The sequence below is a fragment of the Hyperolius riggenbachi genome, chromosome 8 (assembly GCF_040937935.1).
Source record: "Hyperolius riggenbachi isolate aHypRig1 chromosome 8, aHypRig1.pri, whole genome shotgun sequence".
In the NCBI taxonomy this organism is placed as follows: Eukaryota; Metazoa; Chordata; class Amphibia; order Anura; family Hyperoliidae; genus Hyperolius; species Hyperolius riggenbachi.
Genome location: NC_090653.1, coordinates 50,931,054 through 50,953,003, shown reverse-complemented (window position 1 = coordinate 50,953,003; position 21,950 = coordinate 50,931,054). Strand labels below are relative to the sequence as shown.

Below are 21,950 nucleotides of genomic sequence, written 5' to 3'. Positions count from 1 at the left end.
CACGGAGTACACCACAAACCGCTTGGAGCTACAGTAGTGAAGCAGACCAGTGTGCCTTTCTTCTCTGGCGGGGGGTTTGATTAGTGCTAATTTAAGCTCCCTTAAAGCGGAATATAGCCCTGCATTTCAACTTTGCTCTAAAACATTATTTACAGCATATTATATGCAATCAGCATTTTTTTTTTTTACTAGACCAGCATTAGAAGGGTTACACACAGAGCTTTACAGTTCCTGGAGAGAACTGCTCCCTGCAGCCAAAGTTTAGATAGATACATTTAAGCAAAATAAAATGTAAGAGTCACATTCCACAGCTGTTACATTTTGTTTTGCTTAAATGTATCTATCTAAACTGGATGCGTCTGCATTTCTCTCCAGGAACTTTAAAAATCTGTGTGTAACCCTTCCAATGCTGGTCTAGTAAAAAAAAATGCTGGTTGCATATAATATGCTGTAAATGATGTTTTAGAGCAAAGTTGAAATGCAGTGTTATATTCCGCTTCAAGGACCAAGCGATTTAGCATGGGGGGGTGGGGGGTGTGTTATGGGGGGGTTTAGGTAGCCGGATCCCTGCTGGGGCTAAGCTGGGCATGGTGTCCCAAGTGTGGCCAGGTGTCCCACGTATTGCAGGCAGCCTTTATTCACCTCCCAGGCTCCAGCGATGAGCCACTGTGGACCCCTGCGCTCTGGCCAGCATCCCCGCTCGTACTGCCATTCAGTTTTGCGTCATGGCTTGATGATGTCATCAAGCCGGGACCCGATAATTACGTCAGAGCGAGCAGGGATGGCAGCCAGAGAGGAGGGGATCGACGATCGCTGGGGGAACAGTGATCACTACGACCCGCAAGCGATCGTAGTGATCACGTGATCAGCAGCCATACGAGATGGCTCCTGATCACTTAGGGGAGATGTCAGCTGTCATATGACAGCTTAATCTCCCCTCTCGGTGCGCATGATCGCTTCGGCAGAGGAAACGGCAGGCAGCATAGTCCTACACCGCATCAGCCTAGAGAAGCCACAAGTGCAGCATAGGATTTAATATGGGCGGTCCCCAAAAGATTAACACCATTGTCTTAGTGGTTAGTGTTCATTTTAACACCGGTTGCTTGACCTCTTAAGTAACCGGCATAAACACATATCCAGCATCATTCAATTACCCCCTGTGCCGAGACCATACCCCCCAACTTTTTGAGATAAGAGGAAAACTTAAACCACGCCCCTAATCACATCCCCAGCACACATACCATAAAGATTTCAAAAGAAAAATGTTTGTTTTATAATTCATATCATACTGGTCCTTTCTATCTTGGTTCATTTTACTTCATATTAACATTTGAGAATAAGAAATATATCAATTTAAAGTGATCCTAAACCGATGGGAAAAATGAATTTCACTTACCTGGGGCTTCTACCAGCCCCCAGTAGCCTTTCTGTGCCCTCACCGGTCCTCAATGATCATCCCTTCCCCCGTCGCAGGTTAGTTTTGTTTTTGCCGACTCTGAGTCGGCGGGCCACTGCGCCTGCGCAGCACTGGCCGCGCACATCCTTCTTCGTGTTCCCCTTCTATTGCAGAGGGGACCCTGAAAAAGGATATGCGTGGCCAGGGTCTGCGCAGGCGCAGTGAAAACAAAACTAGCAGAGGAATGAAAGATCGTTAAGGACTGGCAAAAGTACAGAACGGCTGCAGGGGGCTAATAGAAGTCCCAGGTAAGTGAAACTAATTTTTCCCGTTTCCTCGGTTAAGGTTCACTTTAAATTTTAAGTTTAAAGTGAACCTCCAGACTAAAAATCGACTCAGCAGCACTGAAGGCCTGGTGTTTCATTAACAGTTTCACAGCATCAGAACTTTGTTTCTCTTATACAAGCCTCATTTTTAGCTGCACAGAAGAAAACTGCCCAGGCATTTTCCCCCGATACTGTGCAAAGCATGATGGGATTTCTGATGTTGTTGTCCTCGTTCTGTTTTGGTGCATTTTTTTTTACATTTTTAATTTGACATTTGAAGCCTAGCGCATGCAGCTGGGAGGGGTTATCAGGGCACAGGACAGTTGGAATTGTGTCTTATGCTCCCTGTCACCTCCTTTCAACCAAAAAGATGGCAGCCCCCATGAATCACAAACATTTGCCTGTTCTTTTAAAACAGGGTGGGTAAGAGATTATATTACATATATATTCTAATTAACATAACTAATGTAACTTAATGACAGTATGTTTGTTTAGGCTGAAGTTCCCCTTAAAGGATGGGAATGAAGTTTAAAGTAAATTAAAAACATTTTTCTGTAGAAAATACATATATTTCCACAGTGCATCAGTCCTGAAAGAGGAACAAATGAGTAAGAAAGAGACAAGGCTCCAAAAGAAAGAGTTGGGAGCTTTGCTGAGACTCTACTGTACTTCGAATAACATAAATCATAAACTATCATTAAGAATAACACATATGCACCTAATAAAGTCTTCACCTTTTACTCAGCTAAACCTGATACATGAGCCATGAGGTAGTCTAGATACAGAGTTCTGCCTCGATTTTCCCGCCCATTTCCACTCACAGGATTTCTCCTCACCGCAGCTGTGGAGGCGCGACGTCACCAGTCTTGCCCCTGATTGGAGCCCGCGCTGTGGGTGTGCCCGCCTGCGTTCCAAGACCTGCGCTCTGTAGTCGTGCCCGCCTGCGTTCCAAGGCCTGCCCTGAGTCTGTGGGTGTGCCCGCTGCGTTCCAAGGCCTGCGTTCCGTGGGTGTGCCCGCCTGCGTTCCACGCCTCCCACATTAGCCGGGATTCTGGGAGGAGTCGTGGCGTGATTGGCAGACGGCTGGGAGCGCGGGGACAATGCGGCTATTTATAGCCGTGTATAAAGCTGAGAGGAACCGCTAGGCGGTGATCATTAGGCAGTGATGATGACTGAGCTCAGCTGGTGTTGCCTTTACATCAGCGCTCAGCTCCTACCTGCCAGTCATAGAGGCAGCTCGATGTAACCAGACCTGAACTGGATTCACCTTATCCCTTTTATGACTGTAATAAAGCTCTCAGGACTGGGCTACTGCCATAAGTGGATACAAATAAAGCTTTGCAGTGTAATTCCTTGTTAGATGAGTCACGTGGGCGGCTTTTCGTCTTGTGTCATAGTTACCAAATAGTCCTGATTTTTGTGGGTTGGTACAAGGTACGGGATGGTGAGTCACTGCCTGGGAATGATCAGGGAGTGAATGTGGCAAAATCATTTTTTTTCTTCCCAGTAACTAAATGCTAAGAAGGGTACGAGATGAAAATGTCTTATAGTCCATCCTGTCTGACGGTAAATGTTCTGGTAAAATGGGCGCTGGCATACACAGCATGCATAAGAAAAGATGCATTTTTTAGTGGCATTGGTCGCCCGATAAACTAGGGTGACCAGGTGGGATCGGCTAAGGAGGACAAAGACCGTTAGAAAAGAGAACAAATACTGTATGACCAAATAACTCCAACTCAACTGTTACCATCAGAGCAGGATCATTCACCAGGCAACCTAGGCAAGTGCCAGGGGTCTAAAGGGTGTCAAGAGGCCCACCTGCTTCATTCTTTGACCTCTCTCCACTTCAGCTTACCAAAGGCACCACAAAGGGGTGGCAAATCTAACCAACTTGCTTAGGGTCCCAGTACATCCTGATCTATCTCTGGTTAGTACAAATGCCATACGTGACAGTTTCTTTTCGTCCTGCCTCAAAACATGGACATTTTGTCTTGTGACAATCAGAAAACTTCTCTGATTTAGACATTTCTGTTTCTTTTTCATTCTACATTTTACAAAAAGTATTGGTTAGTTGTGCTGTCGGATGGAACTAGAATATAAACAGTGTTGCCACGCTCCCACTTCAGGGAAGGTTCAGGCAGCCTGTAAAAAAATTAAAAATCCAAATCCACTTACCTGGGGCTTCCTCCAGCCCGTGGCAGCCAGGATGTGCCCTCAGCGTCGCTCCGCAGGCTCCCGGTGTTCTCTGGTGGCCGACCCGACCTGGCCAGGTCGGGCTTCTTCTGCGCTCCAAACTGCGTTTCACGCGGGCGCGCTGACGTCATCGGACGTCCTCCGGGCTGTACTGCGCAGGCTCAGTAGTTCTTAGCCTGCGCAGTACAGCAGGAGGACGTACGATGACGTCAGCGCGCACCAGTGACACGCACTTTGGCAGAAGAAGCCCGACCTGGCCAGGTCGGGCTCGCCACCGGAGAACACCGGGAGCCTGCGGAGCGGCGCCGAGGGCACATCCTTAATTTTTAGTTAAGAGAGAGGCAGAGGGAGGGTTACACTACGCATATTGCAACCTCCTCCCTCTACCAGTTTCAGCGCAGTACACTCTGCCATTTGCTGTCTGCTCTTCTCATTTTGGTGAGGGATGGGCTTGAGTGCTTTATCACATCTGCACCTATTTGCTGCGTTTTAACGCAACCAGGGCTGTGGAGTTGGAGTCGGAGCAATTTTGGGTACCCAGAGTCGGAGTTGGAGTCAGTGATTTCACAAACGGAGGAGTCAGAGGATTTTTGAACAAAATCCGCAGCCCTGGTAAGTATTAGACCAAGAAGTCGAAATTCAAGGAGTCAGAGTTGGAGCCATTTTGGGTACCTGGAGTTGGGGTCGGTGGTTTTATAAACTGAGGTGGTTTCATAAACTGAGGAGTTGGAGTCAGAAGATTTTTTTTACCGACTCCACAGCCCGGAACGTATCGGCAACATGTTGCATTAACCAAGGTAAAATGAAAGTCCATAGACTTTCATTTTACCTTTTACATCTAACGCAGCGTTTTGGTACGTTGCGGTTCAATGCACCCGGGAGCTTGAAATCGTCCGACGCAGGCGGTTTACCATCGGGTGAATTATAACTACTACCGCTAATCAGCGTTGCAGCCCGACGTCCACGCCGCAGATCATAACGCTTGCAGGAAATCGGCTCCTGCAAGTGTCATGTAATGTGAAAGAATGTCAGGTGGTGACTTAGTTGTGTGTAGCCGCGATAGTGTGTAGCCTGTTTTGTAAGCGAACTAGGGCCATCTATCTTCTATCTTCTATATATATAATAGACTAAGTGCCTCAACCTTCAAACAAGAAGAAGAAGTACTTTGGATGAGAAAATTTATGCGTGATCAAACACCAAGTTTAAGGCCTCTTTTCCACGGATTGTTGAGCTGTGTGCTCAGCAAGCAGTTACCAGGCAGCAGTGAGCAGATACCAGGCAGCAACAAGCAGTTACCAGGCAGCAACAAGCAGTTACCAGGCAGCAACAAGCAGTTACCAGGCAGCAACAAGCAGTTACCAGGCAGCAGTGAGCAGATACCAGGCAGCAACAAGCAGTTACCAGGCAGCAGCAAGCAGTTACCAGGCAGCAGCAAGCAGTTACCAGGCAGCAGCAAGCAGTTACCAGGCAGCAGCAAGCAGTTACCAGGCAGCAGCGAGCAGTTACCAGGCAGCAGCGAGCAGTTACCAGGCAGCAGCGAGCAGTTACCAGGCAGCAGCGAGCAGTTACCAGGCAGCAGCGAGCAGTTACCAGGCAGCAGTGAGCAGTTGTGAGAGTTTGAGAGCCATTTCACTGCCTATTCACAGTCCATGGAAAAGAGGCCTTACCCTAGCAAGTCTGACATTGCAAATCTGGCCTAATTGGATATTCATGAGGCAATGCTCATGCAAATGCATGCACAAACCAATACCACAAAGCAGTCACCCTGCTACATGCTACATTAGCACTATCCGGCTTAGTGCACACCAGAGCGGTTCGGCAGCGTTTTGCGATCCACTTGCGGCTGCGGATACGCTTGGGTAATGTATTTCAATGGGCTGGTGCACACCAGAGCGGGAGGCATTTTGCTGAAACGCATACTCCCGAGGTGAGGCATTTTTTTTGGATTTCGGATGCGTTTCTGCCTCAATGTTAAGTATAGGAAAAACGCTAACCGCTCTGAAAAACGGCAGTTCAGAGCGGTTTTGCAGGCGTTTTTGTTACAGAAGCTGTTCAGTAACAGCTTTACTGTAACAATATATGAAATCTACTACACCAAAAACGCTTTACAAAACCGCAAAATGCTAGGTGAAATGCTACAGAAAAATAAGAAAAAGCGTTTCAAAATCTGCTAGCATTTTGCGGATCTGCTAGCAGTTTTTGGTGTGCTCCAGGCCTCCAGGAGCGCCACGGGGAGGATTCCCAATGCCCCCTTTTTATACAACTGGGGGGACCGCAGGGTCCCAGGCTCTCTCACTGCCTTGAAACCACAGCGGCACCCCGGAGGGGGAGGCTGGGTGGCGTGGACGACCCCCCCAAGTTTGCCCAGCGCCGGGGAGAGCCGTCTGCACCCACCTCCCAATATTAAAAACAGGCACTTACCTTAACGTCCATTGCGTTCTGCAACATGCACATTAACTTGGGGGCACCACATGAGAAAGGAGAGAAGCATGGGTCACCCCGAGCTTTAGAGCTCAGGGCTGGCTCACATACAGCACTCCAGAGAGGGGGGGGGGGGACAGGCGCACTCACTCCAGGGTTCACACCACCGGAGCAAGCCATCCACCACCTGCCTCCAAAGGATACAAACTGTACAAAATGCTTTCCATGAGAAAATTAATGCGCATGTAGCAGAACCCAATGGACGTTAAGGTAAGTGGCTGCTTTTAATATTAGGAGGTGGGTGCGGACGGCTCTCCCCAGCGCTGGCCACGCTTGGGGGGGGGGGCAGCTGCGCCACCCAGCCTCCCACTCCAGGGTGCCGCTGTGGTTCCCAGGCAGCGAGAGAGCACTTTGCAGTATTGGTTTTTTGACCCTGCATAGTTTGGCATGCGAAAGCAAATGCATATTTGCATGAGCATTGCCTCATAAATAGCCAATTAGGGCCCTTTTCCACTAGCGCGTTTGCGCTAGCTGAATCGCAAAACCGCAAACCGCTAGCGATTTTACAATCGCTACGGTTTGCTTTTTAACATAGGAATCGCGGTAGGTCATTTCCACTACCGCGATTCGTTTTTTACTTGATCGCGATCGCGCCGCGGAGCGACTTTTGCCGCGATTTTGCTATGCAGTGCATAGCATAGCAAAATCGCGGCCGCAAACGTCGGGAAAACGGCGGAATTGCGATTCAGCAATCGCTAGCGTTCAGCGCGAACGCTAACGACTGCTAGTGGAAAAGGGCCCTTAGGCCGGATTTGCAAAGCCAGACTTGCTACAGTTAAACTTGGTGTTTGAGCACGCATACATTTTCTCATGGAAAGCCTACTTCTTCTTGCTTCAAGGTTGAGGCACGTACTCTATTAGATAGATAGATGCGGCGTATGCTACGACGCGGGTTGGCTAGTATATATATATATATATATATATATATATATATATATATATATATATATATATATATATATATATATCATTATTAAAGTAGGGAGGGCCTCAGGCCCACTTTTACGACTGCTAGGTTAATGTTCATTTAGCTCTTTATGTGATATAAGAAAATAAGCGCCAGGATTGGGGGTGTGGCTTATGTTGAGCGACGGAATTTAGGGCGCTAGAATTTCTGTGCCTACAAGCTCCTGAAGTGTAAATCCAGCCCTGGCTGCCCCTTAATGTGAATGTGCCCCCCGCCTGTGCATTTAGTACTTTACCTGTCCGCCGTCTCCCGGCGTGGTCCCCATTCACCTCCTGCATTGTGGACGTGCTTCTGATGTCAAGCACGTGGCGCCTGTGTGACATCACACACGCAGCGGCAATGCAGGCGATGCTTGTGGATTACGGCTGTAGATGGCGGACAGGTAAAGTATTCAATGCACAGTCGAGGGCCACATTCACATTAGAGGAAACAGCGCTAGGGGTTCCATTGTGTTCTTGGCTCATCCCTACATCACATGCTGTTACCGCCGCCCACCTGATTGACCACGTCTGCCCGACATCTTACAGCATGTCCGATCGACCGCCAAGTCGAGTGATGTATGGGTACCTTAAAGTGATACTGAAGCAAAAAAAAAAACCCCTTATGATATAATGAATTGTATGTGCAGTACAGATAATTGATAGAACATTAGTAGCAAAGAATAGAGTCTAGTATATTTATTTTTAGTTATGTAGCTTTTTTTTTCTATAACATCGCATCATTATCTAATATTTGCAGTTTACACACTACTTTCTGCATTTTAAACTATGAAACAGAGCAGAGCTAATGATTCTTTGAAGCACAAAATGAGTAGGAAGGAATCGTAGGGAGGACGATACACACCAAAACTATACACCTCAATAAATTTATCAAAAAACTTTAATGAATATCAAAAGCTTGTACAAAACGTTTAAAATTGCCCCTATCACTATACCCAGCTACCCTACAGTACCACCCGGGAGCTCCCCACATTCATCAAAACACGCATGTCATCCAACCCAAGTCATGGCCATCATGCTCAGTGTATTCTCATATGTGTCAAAAAAATGAAAGTTCGAAATTTAGACACATTTGCTGCCGCTCAAGGAGTCAGAAATGGCTTACTGACCAATGTTAAAGGAGTTTGAAGTGCTCTGTTATAATAACTGCTGAATAAGCAAAACTTGTTCATGCATAGTCCGCAGATGTAAAAGCACAATGTCCTCACAAACTGCTAGCAATAAAGCATTAGTACATCAGTCCCAGCATGAGAGATAAGGCTTGCAGTTGATTAGTGCAGCACATATAGCACAATGAATGCTCAATTGTCCTCCCAAGTGGTTAGTGCATAGCAGTATGTCAAGAGGCAGTAGCAGTGTTCTGTCCAAATGGGCATGCACGCCTTCAGCCACAGCTGACAACTTTAACAGAGTACCTTTGATGTGGTTCACCACAGACGCCGTCCTAGGCTTGAGTAGGTTTCAAAGTCCATGCGTGTCTGCCAGCATACTGGGGCCAACTTGCTGTATGCGTCCCCTTAGGTATAACAGTGCCAGGCGTGTGGAGAGAGTCCGAGCAGTCCAGGGCAGCGGGAGAGAGCGGGGCATAATAATATTCTTTGAACTTTCCTGCAGTAAAATCTTATGTGAAGTTCTCTTTCACTGTTTCGTTGATGTATAAGTGCTTCAGAAAACAGGACTGTCTCGGACTCAATTTGGGTCGGAGAGCTCAGATAGAGATAGCCTGAACCTCCGATTTCGCGAAGTCCCGCAAAAGTTTGGTTCGCCTGAACTTTCGCGAACCGCAATAGACTTCAATGGGGAGGCGAACTTTGAAAACTAGAAACACTTATGCTGGACAGAAAAGTGATGGAAAAGATGTTTCAAGGGGTGTAACACCTGGAGGGGGGCATGGCGGAGTGGGATAGATGGCAAAAGTCCCGGGGAAAAATCTGGATGTGACGCAAAGCAGCGTTTTAAGGGCAGAAATCACGTTGCATGCTAAATTGCAGTCCTAAAGTGCTTTAAAACATCTTGCATGTGTATACATCAATCAGGGAGTGTAATTAGAGTACTGCTTCACACTGACATACCAAACTCACTGTCTAACGCACCTCAAACAACTGTTTGTGTAGTGACGGCCGTGCTGGACTGGTGCGACCATGGCCAGAGTGCAGGCCTTGGCAGTTTTCAAGCCCAGTGCTGTAAAACATCTTGCATGTGTATACATCAATCAGGGAGTGTAATTAGAGTACTGCTTCATACTGACGCACCAAACTAACTGTGTAACGCACCGCAACTACGACCATGCTGGACTGGTGCGCACCATGGACAGAGTGCAGGCTGTGGCGGTTTTCAAGCCCATATGGTCGCTGGGCTGTGGTAGCTCAATGATAGAACAACAGTGACTGTCAGGTAGGTATATGCAGTGATGGGTATTATAATGTGCACCTGTCACACACAGACAGGTGCCAAACCGACACAGTGACACTGCGTGCGCTTACGTAGGTAGGTGGGTGCACTAAAGTGAACAACCGGTAGTAGGTATATGCAGTGATGGGTATTACAATGTGCACCTGTCTAAGACAGACAGGTACCGGACAGGCTCAGTGACACTGTGTGCGCTCACGTAGGTAGGTGGGTGCACTAAAGTGAACAACAGGTAGTAGGTAGGTATATGCAGTGATGGGCATTACAATGTGCACCTGTCACACACACACAGGTACTGGACAGGCTCAGTGACACTGCTTGCGCTGACGTAGGTAGGTGGGTGCACTGAAGTGAACAACAGGTAGTAGGTATATGCAGTGATGGGTATTACAATGTGCACCTGTCACACACACAAGTAGTCACTGAATGTGCTGGGCCTGGCAGTGGCACACACAGTATGAATTGCCAAGGCTGTCTATGCAACACACGTGTCAGTGGGACACACACACAAAAAAAAGATCACAGGAACAAGATTAGCTCTCAAAAGAGGTGTTGAGGGGTGCTTTTTTAGCAATAACAATCAGCCAGGACAAGCCTACAAGAGCCTAACTAAGCTTTCCCTATGAGAGTCTGCAGCAGCTATCCCTTCTCTAATAACTACAGGCACACAAGTGAGTCCAATGCCTGACACTGCCTACCTTCTATAAGGGGGGGGGGGGGGGGGCTCCAGGAGGGAGTGTAGCCTAATTGGTTACAATGTACCTGCTGACTGTGATGTAGAGGTTCAAAGTAGACCCTCATGATGCACTATGGGGGTGAACCGAACTTCCAGAAAAGTTCGCGGTTCGGGTCATCCCTAAAGCTCAGAGAAGATCCATGTAGGGGCGTGGCTGGCTGCTGAGCTGCATGGCTGTGTAAGACCAGAGCTCTCTGCCTAAATACCCTAAAAAAGCTACAAAAAGCAACTGAGGAATCTCCATTCTTACACCAGAAGATGGCTGAACACCCAGAGAACGACTGGCAGTACAGGAAAGCAAAGCCGGGGAGAACTTACAGCTCCCCAGCCCTGAGAAAGCTGTCTAACTTTTATGATGCAGAAAGACAAGATGGCCACCGCTATGAAGACAGGGAAGCTTCTTCCCACACTCCTTCTCCGCAGGCTTACAGGAACAGATTTGCCCCCCTACAGACCCCATATGCCAGGGGACATCAGGCCATCTATGAGGATGACAGCGAGGAGGAGGACTTCCAGCGGCAACAAGCGGCGAAAAAATCGCGGGAGCGGAGCCCTCTGAAGCCGGGACCCACAGTTCGCCCTCAGGCCGACCAGGAGAACCAGAGAGCCGGGGTAGGTGAACGCGTACATTCCCCTGCCCCACGCATACAAAAAGACGCATCAACTGACTGGACACGCGTACATCCCCCGCCGCAACGCGTACAAACGGCCGCATCTGATGATGACTGGCAAGGCGTACAACACCCGCAACAAGGCGTACAATCGGCCGCAAGAGGAGGCGAAAATATACAACACACAGGCGTACAAGGCGTACCCCAACGCGTATTTTCAGTACCACAATCCTCATATGCCACTAATGTGCCTGACCCTTTAGAGTCATTCCCTGTCACAGATCAACCCACAACTCAAGAATTCCTCAAGGAATTTATGCTCTCCTTCAGAGGAGTAATACAGAATGACATAGGGGCTGTCAGGAATGATCTGCATACACTGGCGGGACATGTGACACAATATGCGGGAGAAACCGATGCCAGGATCCAACACCTGGAGAGACGGATTGATGAGATGACCATAACTCACAACCACCTGCTCCATGCCCACAAAGAACTCTTGGACCAGAACAGGTGGATGAAGGGTAAAATCACCGATAATGAAGATAGGAACCGCAGGAACAATGTAAAAATCAGGGGGGTTCCAGAATCGGTGGGCAATGACAATCTGAAAGACTATGTCCAGGATGTGCTCAAAACCACCTACCCAGATCTGACGGAGAACGACTTCATCATTGACAGAGCCCACCGACTGCCAAAACCCACCCATCTCCCCAAACATCTGCCGAGGGATGTCCTCACCCGCATCCATTTTTTCCACTCAAAGGAGATGTTACTGTCCGCCACCAGAGGAGGGAAAAAACTCCCCCAACCCTATCAAGACCTGGCTCTCTATCAAGACCTGTCACAAGAAACACTTCGGGCCAGAAGGCAATATTCTCAAGTGACCACCACCTTGAGACATAAGAAAATTCCCTACTCCTGGGGATTCCCAACAAAGCTCCTGATCACAGACAATGGAACTACATATGTTGCCAAAAGTCCAAAAGAGGCCCATGACCTCCTGGCCAAATGGAGAATCCCGATTTTCATACCAAGGGTCCCAAAAAAGGACAAACCTATCTACCAGGTTACTCTTTCAAAGCAACTCTCATCACCGAGACAACAACCACCACCCAAGAAAGTTTCACCACCACCACAGATGGACACTACTCCACCTCTAACACAAGGTGATGGAAATAATTCCGCAGGAGCTACCTCTTCCTCTTAAGCTGGGTACTTGGCCACAGACTTTATACCCCCAAAGAACTTTTTTCCTTAGGGTACAAACTCTCTTTTCCCTAGGAGAACTGTTTTGATCCGGTACACTTAGTAGGAAATTTGAGGTTTCAGTGCCTCACTAACCACAACTTTCCCCTCCACTGAACACTTCTCTTCAAGAGAACTCTTGATTAAGAGATTTGTCCCCATTTAGTCCACGGCTGTGGACCACATTCTGCTCAGACCTACCCTAATCTGGTCATTGTTTGACCAGTGACACCTATATGGTGTCACCTGTGGTTATACCGTTTTATATGTTCTTAGTGTTATTGTTATTATTATTGTTTTCCACACTAATTACTTCTAATTTCAGAGCTTGGAACTTTGGACTATTTTTTCCTTTCAGGTTGGTTACAGATGCTTGCGGTATGGTAATTATCGACAGAATTGTCAAAATGTTATATGGAAATGGTTTAAGCAATTTGTTTGTTATAGATGTCACGTGAGTTAAAAATTATATCTCTAAACGTGAGGTCCCATAGGAAAAGATTTTTGCTACAAAAATTTATCAAAGATAAAAATGCTGATGTAGTGTGTCTTCAGGAGACGCATCTAAACAAGGAAGGAGCGTCTAATTTCAAACTCTTCAGGTTCTCTAATATACAACATTCCACATTGAAGAAAAAGAAGAAATATGGTGTGTGTGTGGCAGTAAGGGATAATTCTGGTTTTGAAATCACTGATACATACAGCAGCAGTGATGGTAGACTGGTAATCATATCAGGGACAATTGACTCTCAAATTATTACCATAGCAAGTGTTTATGCACCAAACAAAAATCAAATCAGATTTCTAAACAAGAAACTAAAGAAAATCCACAGCTTAGCAAAAGGTCATCTCATAATTGTTGGTGATTTTAATGCTGTAGCTGACCCCACCACTGACTGCTCATCAACTACCAGGAGATCCCCCCCTGCCTCAATACAACCAATTTTAGTCAATAATGAGCTCTATGACTCCTGGAGATGCCTCCATCCTGGAGAGATTGATTACACCTTTTATTCCCCCCTGCACAAGTCATATACTAGAATTGATCACTGTTTAGTAAACAAATTTACTTTACCGTATTTATCTGAAGTTTCGATCAACACCAGAACATGGTCAGATCATACCCCTCTAACAATAAAATTTCTGATTAAAGATTCTCCCCGCACAACCTACCCATGGAAACTAAATAAAATAGTATTAAATTCAGAACAAACATCCCCGGTTATCAAACAAAAATTAGAAGACTATTTTATCATCAATGACACCCCTGATATTTCAAGATCAACCCTCTGGAATGCCCATAAGGCATATATCAGAGGCATTTTTATCCAACAAGGTTCTATATTACAGAAGAAAAGAAGAGAAAAAATTGATATTCTTTTAAAAGATATTAAGGCCCAAGAACAAGTAATATATAAAGATAAAAACAAACACCCAGAGTTGATCCCCAAACTAGAAGAGACCAGACAGGAACTGAAAGAAATTTTATACCACCAGTATGATAGGTGGCAGACTATCACCAAAGAGGCTTGGTACTCGGATAGAAACAAAGCTGGGAAATCAATGGCCCAAAAAATTAAGGGCAGAAGAATTGCCCAGAGAATTATAAAATTGAAACACCCAATCTCAGACATAATTACCCATCACCCCACTGAAATTGTTAATGCCCTGGCCAAATATTATGAAAATTTATATAATTTATCCCAACAGCCAAATACCCATATACCTACCCAAAATGAAATTGATAAATACCTCAAAGATGTAGACCTTCCCTCATTGACCCAGTTTGAGCAAAAACAACTAAATATCCACTTCCAAAAACAAGAGATAGAGATAGCCATAAAAGCCCTTAAGAAGAACAAGGCCCCAGGAATAGATGGTTTTTCTAACGATTACTATGTTAAATTTATGCCCATGCTTACAAAACACCTATTAAATATGTTCAATGAGGTAGCAACAAATGGCAAATTCCCTAGAGAATCCCTCTCAGCAATAATAACTACCATCCCAAAAGAAGGGAAAGATCCAGCGGACCCAGCTAGCTACAGGCCTATCTCTCTCTTGAACACCGACTTAAAAATTTATGCTAAGATTCTTGCAACTAGATTGGCTCCACTCATTCCTCAGTTAATACATCCTGACCAGGTGGGATTTGTGAAAGGCAGATCCACCTGCGACGGCACTAGGAAGGTATTGGCTTTGCTACACAGGGTTGGCCTATGTCGGACGCCTTCTCTGTTTGTCTCTTTGGACGCGGAGAAGGCGTTCGACAGGGTCAACTGGACATATATTTCGAGCGTCCTTCATAAGTTTGGTTGTATGGGACATATCCATAGGGCAATCATGGCCCTATACTCTCATCCTTCTGCTGTTGTATCTTCTCTGGGTTCAATCTCATCCCCCTTTAACATATCAAATGGAACCCGCCAGGGATGCCCACTCTCCCCCTTAATTTTCATACTCTCATTAGAACCGTTGGCTCAAACTATTAGAAATAACCTTGACATACATGGCATCAAATTTGATAAAACAGAAGCTAAACTCGGCCTCTACGCAGATGATATACTTCTATACCTGCAAGACCCAGAGATATCACTTCCAACTTTAAAAGCTGAACTAATCAAATTTACTAATATATCATTTTATAAATTAAATGAGACAAAAACAGTAATTTTACCCTGCAACATAGATCCCAACACAATTAATTCATTAAAAAATATATGCTCTTACTCTTGGTCAGAGAAATCTATAAAGTATCTCGGTATTAACATTACCCCTACCATTTCCCAGCTCTATAAGGCAAATTACGAACCTTGGCTCACTAAATTAAAAACCAAGCTAGATGCTCTTTCCAAGCTAGAATTTTCCTGGCTGGGAAGAGTGTCAGCATTCAAAATGATGTTACTCCCCCAATTATTATATTTATACAGAAATCTCCCCATCAGAGTTCCCATGACCTTTTTTAATTCCCTACAAAAACAAACTAATAAATTCGTGTTAATGAACAAACACGCTAGATTTTCCACAAAAATTTTGACACTTCAGTCCAGTAATTTAGGATTTGGCGTTCCAGATCTTGAAGCATACTATAGATCAGCAGTCCTAGAGCAGTCAAGAGCAATATGGACAGAAGATATGAGCAAACAGTGGGTAGCATTGGAACAAATTCAAACTAAATTCAACTCATATAAAAGCTTACTAGAAACAAAACTCACTTGGCAAAAACAGAGAATAGCAAACAACCCAATATGCTCTAACACCATTAAAGTATGGACACATCTGATCAAGCTATGTTCTAAACACCCACTAGCCTCCCCCAAACAAGTTCCATTGGATTGTCTTGCTAACGTGATCAAAAATACAGACTTCAGTAGTTGGACTGCATCAGGACTGAATACTATCAATAAACTAATCACCGACACAGATAATTCATTAGTACCGTTTGAAGACTTAGTTCAACAGTACTTCATTCCACCCTCAGACAAACCTAAATATGTAAAAATACAAAAATTCTTCCAAAAGAACTACCCTACTCCAATATTATTGACACCTGCATTAAAGAAAATAATTTCCCCTGACTCTGACCAAGAAGGAGGGATATCCAAATTCTATAAAAACATCCTTTCTGTCAAAACAGACTCACCTACATGGCAACTAACAAAATGGCAGGAATATTTTCAATCTGATCTCTCGCAAGAAGATTGGGAACTAGCCATTAATTCCTTAAAAAAATCCTCCCATTGTGTCTCACATTATGAAAATTTATTAAAGATCCTATGGAGATGGTATCTCACTCCAGACAAAGTTGCCAAATTCGATGCCAATACACCCCCAGTATGTTGGAGAGAATGTGGACAAACTGGTACCTTGGAACACATTTTTTGGGACTGTCCAAAAATCCAAAAACTTTGGAAGGAAGTGGAGATCCTTCTGAAAAAATTACCAATGAATCTGGCCTTTCTCCCCCCTCAAATGGCTTTATTGCATATAGGAACAGCAGACTTGCCGACCAAAGAAAGACTGATATATAATCATATGATCCTGTCCACTAGAATGATTATCTCTGAGAATTGGAAATCCAAATTTATCCCACCCATTGAAAAATTTTTAAAAACGGTTGAATTTAATTTACAAGCAGAGAAAACATGGGCTATCAAATCAGGGAATGTAAAGTCATTCTTGGTCAGAGCAAGTCTTTGGTCCATCTTATTACCAGAAACTAAACTATTTGACTACATATAGCTTCTCACAGAGAGAGATATATACCTTGAACCATACATTGAATATTGAAGATAAAACATACGACAGGTACTGTAGTAACCATCTCTAACTCACAGCCCAGGAAAAATAATAATTGATAATTGATACATAAGTGTGGTATGTGTTAGTGTAGTTTAGTTTAGCCTAGTCTAGTTTGTTCAGTTTTGTGTTAGTCCAGTCTGGGTTAAGATATCCAGCTGACTATATAAATACATGGTTAATAAAGTTTTTTCTTTATCAAGTTAGCTCTAATATCAATATGCTCTGCAATACTGATTGTGACATCTCAAATCACAGGATGCGTCTCCTGGGAACTTTGTAGGAGGGTTAAGACCCCCAGTTACCCAGAAGTACTGCTCCAACGGATAGTGACAATCCCATTTATGTCACAACAATCAGTAACAATTAGGCACGAAATTATTGTACCACCCATCAACAGCCTACTTTCACTGTATCCGGTTTATAATGTCTATATTACTCTTGTATATGTTTATCTTATTTCTGTATTAACAATGTACATTTTACTGATATCACTGTTCTATGGCCATTTAGGCCTTGTTGTAAAACTAAGAAAAACTTCTCAATAAAAAAACATTGAAACATAAAGCTCAGAGAAGCTCTCTTGCATAGATAACAACTGACGTTTCCTAACTCTACCTGTACTGGAAAACAATATAAAACTCTTTCCTTTCCTTTGCTACTAATGTTCTATTTGTTAGCTGTACACATACAATATAATTTTATCATAAGTTTATTTTCACCTTAGATTGCCTTTAACTGTAGCTTAATCAGAAGAAAATGTATGCGTGCTCAACATCAAGCTTAACCCTTTCAAGTCTGGCTGTGCAAATCTGGCTAAAATGGCTTACCATGAGACATGCTCACGCAGAAATGCATCTGCTTTCGCATGCCAAACTTTGCAGGGTCAAAAACCAATACTGTGAAGCGGTTGCCCTGCGGGAATTAGTTCATGCTTTATAGCACTATCCAGGAGCGCCACGGGGAGGCTTCCCAATGCCCCCCAAGGGGGGCAATGGGAAGCCTCCTCGTAGCGCCCCTGGATAGTGCTATGTAGCATGAACTAATTCCCGCAGGGCAATTGTTTTGCGGTTTTTGGTTTTTGACCCTGCATATTTAGGCATGCGAAAGCAAATGCATATTTGCATGAGCAATGTCTCGTGATTAGCCAATAGGCCAAATTTGCAAAGCCAGATTTGTCAGGTTCACTTGGTTGATGCACACATTTTCTCTCTGTTGTAATTAGCATTGCCTTTAACTGTACCATCCTTTCTGGACAACCCTTGTATATTGACCAAAGAAGGCAGGAAACATTGTGACCTTTGGAAGACGGAGTGTGAACTTGTAAAGAGAAAAAAATCTGGGCTTGTCCTCTAAGAAGTGGCCGGGGATAATAGTAGAGCTATTCTCAGCTCTGTGGAGTAGCCCTGATCAGAATGGATGGATAAGATTCTACAGGGTCAAAGTTCTGGAGTGAGTGATGGAGGGAGGAGGCATTTAGATGCTACGCAAGAGATTAAAGGCCGGTTAACACCCAGGCAACTAGGCAGCAACATTTATTTAAAACCATCATACCCTGGCCTGCTACCACTTTTGCTACTTCAGTTCGATGTGCAGAATTTCTGACATTCTTTCCTTTTATTACTTTAGCTATTTGTGTGTATTCTGAGATAAGATGTCTATAGCAGCCGCATATTTCTCTAGAAGCCTTTTACAGATACTACTTGGCGGGGCAGGTATGGTAATCCTAAGCTGTGTCTAGGGCAGCCTGCTACACAAGACTTCTGCAGATGTACAGCGTATATTATGTGGAAAAGCCCACCGTAGACCGCGAGGTCCCCGGCGTCCTCCTGGCTCTTCTGCGGGTCTCGCTGGTGTCTCCGTTGCCGGAGACACCCGTATTCCGCACTTCCTGGATTTGAATGCTTGGCGCCCGCTTCGCATCATCACGCTGGCCGCTATGCGTCATCAAGGTGGCCGGCATGACAGTCCTGCGCATGGGCAGTTCAGAGTTAGAAAACCGCGCATGCGCACTACTGTCACACTGGCCGCCATGATGACGCGTAGCGGGCGCCAAGCATTCAACTGCAGGAAGTGTCAGCCTGACGGGACCCGCAGAAGAGCCAGGAGGATGCCGGGTGACCTTGCGGCCTACGGTGGGCTGGAGGAAGCCCCAGGTAAGTGAAAGTTTTGATTTAACGTACTGCTCAGGGTCCCTTTAAAGGGTTACTAAAGGTGAAATAAAAAAGCAGTTTAACTTATGCCCCCTGGAGTCATCTTGCGCCGCGCCGTGCTTCCAAGGCCCTCCAGCAAGCAGCTGTGACCGCCTGAAAGCTGGCTGGTTGCTGCCAGTAATGCGTGGCCCCGAGCCATGTGCACCCTGATGGCACTCCTGTTGCACATGCACAATAGCAATTTTTGCATACTGCACATGTGCAGAATGCTCCTGGCAACAGGGACGTGGCAAGGAGGTGAGTGGCCGGCGGGGGTCGCCGCTGCTGACCGGAGGGTTTTGGAAGGATGGCAAGGACACAGTACGACTTCAGGGAGCTGCGAGAAGCCTCAGGTAAGTTAAACTGATTTTTAAATTTTTTTTGCCTTTAGATTTCCATTAAAGGAGTTATCAGGGCAAATCTATGAAAAAGAGTGGTACTTACCGGGGGCTTCCTCCAGCCCCAAGCTCCCAGGACATCCCTTGCCGCAGCTCTGAAGTCTGCCGTTTGCCGGAGCTCCGACCCGGTACCCAGAACTACTGCGCCTGCGCAGTCCGCTCCGGCCCACGTGGAGGTCGCTCTGACGTCATCGCCAAGGACAGGGTCGGAGTTCCGGCGAACGGCTGACTTCAGAGCTGCGGCGAGGGAGGTCCTGGGAGCTGGAGGAAGCCCCTGGTAAGTACCACTCTTTTTCATAGATTTTCCCTGATAACTCCTTTAAGGGGAACCTAAAGCGAGGCTTTCATATTTATTTCCTTTTAAGCTAATACCAGTTGCCTGGCAATCCTGCTGATCTCTTTGGCTGTAGTAGTGTTGAATCACACACCTGAAACAAGCATGCGGCTAATCCAGTCAGATTTCAGTCAGAGCACCTGAACTGCATGCTTGTTCAGGGTGAATCATAGGCAAACACAGAGGGGGATTACAGCTGCCCAGAATCCCCCCTCAGACCAGGGCTGGTGCAGTGTCTGGGGACAGGCACAAGCTGAGACACCAGAATATCTGCAGGTACCCTGAGGCTCACAGAACCACCCCCTTTCTTTCCCTGCTACAGTTGACTTTGGATGGAGCAGCAGTGTGTGTACAGAGCATGGAGCAGCAGCGTGTGTACAGAGCATGGAGTAGCAGCGTGTGTACAGAGCACGGAGCAGCAGTGTGTGTACAGAGCATGGAACTGCAGTGTGTGTACAGAGCATGGAGTAGCATCGTGTGTACAGAGCACGGAGCAGCAGCGTGTGTACAGAGCATTGTGTAGCAGTGTGTGTACAGAGCATAGAGCAGCAGCGTGTGTACAGAGCACGGAGCAGCAACGTGTGTACAGAGCATGGAGTAGCAGTGTGTGTACAGAGCATGGAGCAGCAATGTGTGTACAGAGCATAGAGCAGCAGTGTGTGTACAGAGCATGGAGCAGCAGTGTGTGTACAGAGCATGGAGCAGCAATGTGTGTACAGAGCACGGAGCAGCAGCGTGTGTACAGAGCATGGAGCAGTGTGTGTGTACAGAGCATGGAGCAGCAGTGTGTGTACAGAGCACGGAGCAGCAGTGTGTGTACAGAGCATGGAGCAGCAGTGTGTGTACAGAGCAAGGAGCAGCAGCGTGTGTACAGAGCATAGAGCAGCAGCGTGTGTACAGAGCATGGAGCAGCAGTGTGTGTACAGAGCATGGAGCAGCAGTGTGTGTACAGAGCACGGAGCAGCAGCGTGTGTACAGAGCATAGAGCAGCAGCGTGTGTACAGAGCATGGAGCAGCAGTGTGTGTACAGAGCATGGAGTAGCAGTGTGTGTACAGAGCATAGAGCAGCAGCGTGTGTACAGAGCATGGAGCAGCAGTGTGTGTACAGAGCATGGAGCAGCAGCGTGTGTACAGAGCACGGAGCAGCAGCCTGTGTCCAAAGCATGGAGTAGCAGTATGTGTACAGAGCTTGGAGCAGCTCTGGGGAACTTAACAGTGTCAGGTATGAACACAGCTCTGTGCTCCTGCTGTATGAATGCTTCACTTTCTCTCCTTCATTACAATGTTGGCTGTCCTCATTATTATCTGTATCCAAACTGCTCCTGATGGAGCAGATCGGACATTCAGGAAATAACTGTCAGATCCTGTCAGTCGGACGGGAAATGACATTATGTGTACACTGCATGATATTCTACCATATTATTATACTGTATTGTGCGTGGCTGTCTTAGGGAGAGCTTTCAGGAATCCCCCCCCCCTCCCCCCTTGAAAATCCTGGCTTTGCACCTGTGTATGGCTAAAAGTATTAGAGACAGAGGATCAGCATGGCAGTCAAGTCAGGTAATGTGCATTGTTTAAAAAGAAATAAACATGCCAGCAGCCTCCATATCCCTCTCGCTTTAGGTTCCCTTAAGGTGGCCATGGATTGGTGGGTTGTGCTGGAGCTACCAGAATACCAGGAGAAAAGAAAAAACAAACAGAAAAGACCAGGAGCAAACAGTGCAAACCATGAATAACCCCTTCAAGAGAAGTAGTAGTGAGTTGTTATACTCACATTTTCCAGGTTGCTATTAGATGACAGCCACTATCGATGCATATCAAGGTTCCTCTAGGTTTGGGGTGTCCACCCACCTCTGGTGGTCGCTCTCCAGGTGATTAGGCTCCTTGCTGTAGGAAGTATAATCAGACAGAATATCACACAGGGGGAGAAACAAAAATACAACCTTCCAGCTAAGGTCACACCAGACCGACCACAATGGCCTGTTATCTTGCGCATGTCTAATCGACATGCTCGGCTTGAAATTGGTCGCATTGTCAATCGGGCATGCACATGACGGCACCAATTTCCATCTTAACCGATTATAATTATCGGATGGTCGATTAGCCTCCAAGTTGCTAGCTATATAGTTAGTTTTAATTCAAAGTGCAGGTCCCTCTTCTGACAACTACCCATATGTAGGTTTCCTATTCTGTTTTCATGCACAATATGCGTGCAGGATCCCCTCATTTACATGTATAGCCCCCATATACAGGGTCTGCCGTACACCACCAGTAGAAATGCTGAACCTGCACCACAGCTGAACTTTACACACATCTCCATGGTTTTGGCTTGTTCCCTTTAATTCCCTTATTGCTGTTGAG

The 21,950-nt window shown here is 45.9% G+C and overlaps 1 protein-coding gene across 9 annotated transcripts in view; it reads right to left on the bottom strand.

Annotated features, from left to right (window-relative positions):
* MSH5 (mutS homolog 5) overlaps window positions 1-21,432 on the bottom strand; it is a 216,587-nt gene extending 195,155 nt beyond the window's left edge. For 2 of the 9 annotated variants that reach the window (XM_068250400.1, XM_068250399.1), the window contains exon 1: window positions 2,457-2,926. The gene's annotated coding sequence lies outside the window, so the exon portion shown is untranslated. Of the gene's footprint in view, window positions 1-2,440; window positions 2,928-21,363 lie in introns of those variants that run through there. The other 7 variants (XM_068250393.1, XM_068250398.1, XM_068250397.1 and 4 more) reach the window with 6 other exon arrangements.
* Between the last annotated feature and the right edge of the window lie 518 nt (window positions 21,433-21,950).